The following is a 4,789-nucleotide window of genomic DNA, read 5'->3' on the forward strand; positions in this document are numbered from 1 at the left end:
TACCACTAACAGCTCTCTGCTACAACGTCACCCTGCATGGACACACCCTGGCTTATGGTATTCTGCGTGAGTACCGTTAACTGCTTGACGCTACAACGTAACCATTGCGTAGACACAGACCTGTCCTATTCTAGCTTGCGTGTAGTTAACAACTAGACGCTACACCGTCATCCCCATGAAACCCCCGGGCCTATTCAAGCTGACGTACGTGTATCACTAACAGCTATCTATATGCTATATGCTACGAAGTCACCCCCGCACGGACGGACACACCCTGTCCTATTCTAGCTTACATTCGTATCACTAACAGCTATATGCTACAAAGTCACCCTGCACGGACGCGCTCTAGACTATTCCAGCTTACATGCATGTCACTAGCAGCTATATGCTACACCGTATCCCTTGCGTGGACGCGTCCTGGGCTATATTCAAGCTTACACTCCTGCCGTTAACAGCTATATGCTACTAAGTCACCCCATTTGGACGCGTCCTGGTCTATTCCAGCGTACATTCATACAGTTAACAGCTAGACGCTGCAACGTAAGCCTGCGCATCTATATTCTATCTATATTCTATCTATCTATCTATATATCTATCTATCTGTATTCTATCGCGTCGAACCCGCACAGCTTGAAGCACTCTCTCAGCTTGACGATTCTCTCGCTCTCCTCCCACAGCCGCCGCGACAGCGTCTCGTCGTCGGCCTGCGCGTTGGCGACCGGCGCCGACCGACACTCAACGAAGTACGCGCCGCTGACGCTCTCTACTTCCGGCGCCACCGACAGATACACCGTCGTCTGCGCGCCCTCTATCGGAGTCTTGAAGAACAACCACACGGTGGCGAGCACGAGTGTGCGCATCGGTGCGGACGCGCTCGACCATACGCCCCGCAGGAAGTCCGTACAGACGACGCCCGGATGTAGGCAGTTGACGGTGACGTCATCGACGCCGCGCACGCGCAGACGCCGACTTAGTTCCCGCGTGAACATGACCAGCATGAGCTTCGCGTCGCAGTAGACCTGCAGACCGCTGACGTCATCGCTTCGCTCGAAGTCGCGCATGCGCACGACGCCGCGCCGGTGCGCGTCTGACGTCACGTTGATGACGCGGCTCGGCGCAGACGCCTCGAGCAGCGGCAGCAGCAGATTCGTGAGCAGGAAGTGGCCGAAGTAGTTCGCGGCGTAGTGATAATTGAGTCCGTCGGCCGTGACGCTGCCGACGACGCCGGCGCTGCACGCGTTGTTGACGAGCACGTGTAGGTGGCGCTCCGTGCGCAGGATGTCCGTCGCGAACCGACGCACGGACGCCATCGACGCGAGGTCGAGCGTTCTGACGACGACGTCGTCGTTCCCCGCCGCGGCGGCGACGTCGTCCCGCGTGCGTCGCAACGCGTCGGCGTCCAGCCGCTCCCAGCAGGCGAGCACGACGCGAGCGCCCCTGGCGGCCAGCTCGACGGCCGTGGCGTAGCCGACGCCGGAGCTTGCTCCCGTGATGAGAACCGTCCTGCCGGCCATGTTTGCGTTGCTAGGACACGTGACGCTCGTCAGTTTCCAGTGCAGTTTGCAGACGATCAGGAAAGCGATGATGGCGCACAGAGGCAACGCTAGTAGAGACAGCATGCTCGCTGCCTTCGGCTGGGTGGTCGCACGTCTGTGTATTCCTTGATCTTATTTTTATTATATTATTATTATTATGTTGTTGTTCTTGCTCCGCTGACGTGGTGATTGATTTTCCGGTGCTCGCTGCGTTGCAGTTATTCTTTCTTTCTTTCCGTTCTTTCTTTCTGTCACGTCGCGCGTTGATCTTACATGTTTTTATTGTTCCGCTGGAGCGGAGCTTGATTTTCCGTGTTAAGTGTTTCGTCCGTGTTGCTCGACCTTACTTGCGTGTTGCTTTTTGCGCACTTTTGTGTTTTCTACTCTTTCTCACTCTCTCTCTCTCTCTCTCTCTCTCTCTCTCACTGTCTGTCTCCCTCTCTCTCGTGTTTCCTGATTTTATGATTTGCTTGTTTTCTCGCGTCGCTTCATCTTGCAATTGCAAGCACTGCTTGTTCCACCGTGTTGCACTTCTATGTTGCTAACTCTATCGTATGGCTAAATCGTAGATGCTGTCAGTTCTCTGCTTGCGACGCTGGCTTTCCACGGGCAGTGTTGTGACCGCATTGCTGCATCAGCAACGGTGCTGCCAGGGCAATAGCAAACATCGGAGTCACAGTTAAAACAACCGTCGCTAGAATGTTTACACGGCGCGGGAAAGCTGCCCGAATGCGGCTATTGGTCAACATGCATAGAGGGAGGGGAAATTTCGTGTGCGATAGGCTTCGATGTGTTTTATTGTTCGGCATTGGTCTGTCGGCGTACGGCCAAGGTTCAAGTTGAAATCCGTGGTTATCGCAAGTCAAACAAGCCGCAACCTGAGAGTTGTGTTAATTTGTTTTCGGTTTAAAGCTTGGGAAAGCTGTCACGCGTGGCATATATTGGTTTGCTGGGCTGAGCGGGAGCATACTCTGTGATAATGGTTGCTTTTCAGATTCCACATGGTTTGTTACCGATACTGGTGGTAGTTACATCACCAGACTGTCTTTACCAACGGGAAACATAAAAAAAACGTAATAAACCATTGTTACCTCCGCCAATGGGTTGGCAAGAGGTTATGTTTTCACCGGCGTGTGTTTGTTCGTTTGTGGGTTTGTGGGTTTGTGGGTTTTCACGCATGCCGGCTCCCAGCACCGGTCCCACCCTAGTTTGTGGCGTTTGTTTGTGTACAGCTTAACTTGAAAAAGTTAATGGACGGATTGTCATAAAATTTTCAGGATAGGTCAGAAAATGGGGCTAACTTAGAATTGATTACAGTTTTGGTCGTAATCGCGATCCAATTAATTAATCTTCAATTAATTAATAAATTTTCAGGATACGTCAGAATCGGTGTCACTTAGAATTTGATTACATTTTGTTGTCATCCGGATCCAATTAATTTAATTTTAATTAATTAATTAATAAATAAATCTCACCAATCGACAGAATTCAGCTGCCTTTCGCGGAGCGTCAGTCTGCTGCTCTCGAGTGCTTAGTTTTATTATGTTACTTGAAACGCAATTACGTTAAAACATAAAGTATCATTAACGTTCTTGAAATTATAGACTGTGTATGCGTGCGTGGAGGCGCGTGCCGCGCGTGGCGTCGTATGTTGTGTACGCAGCCACCTGCGGGTGCATCAGTGTAGCGTCCGTGCTTGCGCGCGTCTGGCGCCTCGCCGCGCTAGAACGCGCCGCCGTGGTGTGCGCCTGTGTGTGCTGTGCTGTGTGTGTGTGTGTGTCGTCGGTGTTGCGTGTGTTGTGTCGCGCCTATGTGTGTGCTGTGTCGGTGTGACATGAGGACTGTGTGTGTGTGTATGTGTGCTGTGCTTATGGGCGGTGTGTGCCCTGTGCCATGTGTGTCGTGTGTGTGTGTGCGTGTGTGTTGTCTACGTGACGCTGCTAGTGGTCTACGTGCGTGTCGTCTACGTGCGCGTACTGTGTGTCTACGTGTGTGTGTCATACGACTGCGCGTGTGTGTCTACGTGCGTGCTACTGCTGTGTCTAATGTGCGTGTGTGCTACGTGCGAGGATGCGTTGCCCGGTTGTCTACTTGCGGCCGGTCGTTGGCGGCGTGGTGTACGTTCGTGTCGTTTGATGTGTGTTGTGCGTGTGTGTGGTGATGTGCTGCGGTTGTGCTGCGGGGTGTGGTGCACACGTGCTGTATATACGTGCGTGTGTGCGTGTGTCCTATCAGTGTGCCGGACGTGGCATGTTACGGTGCGTGCGTGCGCTGTGTCTACGTGCGTGTGGATGTGCGCGCGTATAAGCGATTGATATTTGCGCGCTTCGACGCCACGTTGCCACAACGCATTCGGCTATAGTACCCAGCAGGCTCCTGCTCAACTGATGGCCGAACGTGAAAAGCCTTATTCATCTCTTCATGTTCGCCAATGATCCGCCCACGCCAAGTAGACTGACATCGGCAAATTCAACCTCCTGGAGACGAGAGAGAGAGCAGAAGCGACGCACGAGCAGAGAGACGCGAGAGAGAAATGAGAGAGAGAGAGAGAGAGGGCAGACGGTGAGCAGAGAGAGAGAGAGGAGAGAAACGACCGAGAGAGAGAGAAGGAGCAGAGGGCGAAGAAAGAGCGGGCACGAGCAGCGGAGGCGAGCAGAGCAGCAGAGAGTAGATAGATAGAATAGATAGAGGCAGAGAGTGAGAAGCGCCATGAAGGTGAGAGAGAGCGCCCCGAGAGAGAGCGGGAGAGAGATGGGAGAGAGCAGGAGAGATCGACTCGCGCGCGATGATGAGAGAAAGAAAAAGAGAGGAAGAGACGCGCCTGGCGAGCACGCAGAAAGGTAGAGACGGGGAGGAGAGAATGAGGAGAGAGAGAGACGATAGCTGCCGACAAAGGAAACGGAAAGACCAAATACATTTACGTGTGCCGCTGCGCGAATATTACCTTGGTATTTAAACCTACCTTCTCTCCCTTCTCGCGCTCATAGTCTCCTAGTCTTCTAGAACGATGTCGATAACGGAGGTCGGCAATGGTAGCATGGGTTGATTACAACCTAGTAATTAACTACGCACCACAGATGAAAACCCCTTTATTAACAGTAGTGATGACAGCTTACCTGCTCCAATCGCATTCAGAGCACATAATAGGCTGACACATAAAACGCTGCGAATTCCTGGTGTCAGCCATTAGCCCTAGAATTGAATGCAGCGATCTTCTCTGTATTATGATTATGTTGGGTGCAGTATTGTTGTGC

The 4,789-nt window shown here is 52.4% G+C and overlaps 1 pseudogene; it reads right to left on the minus strand.

Annotated features, from left to right (window-relative positions):
* Positions 1-596: 596 nt before the first annotated feature.
* LOC106818531 lies at positions 597-1,514 on the minus strand (annotated as a pseudogene).
* Positions 1,515-4,789: the final 3,275 nt, after the last annotated feature.

This window comes from Priapulus caudatus, unplaced genomic scaffold (genome assembly GCF_000485595.1).
Source record: "Priapulus caudatus unplaced genomic scaffold, Priapulus_caudatus-5.0.1 Scaffold2308, whole genome shotgun sequence".
Classification (NCBI taxonomy): Eukaryota; Metazoa; Priapulida; class Priapulimorpha; order Priapulimorphida; family Priapulidae; genus Priapulus; species Priapulus caudatus.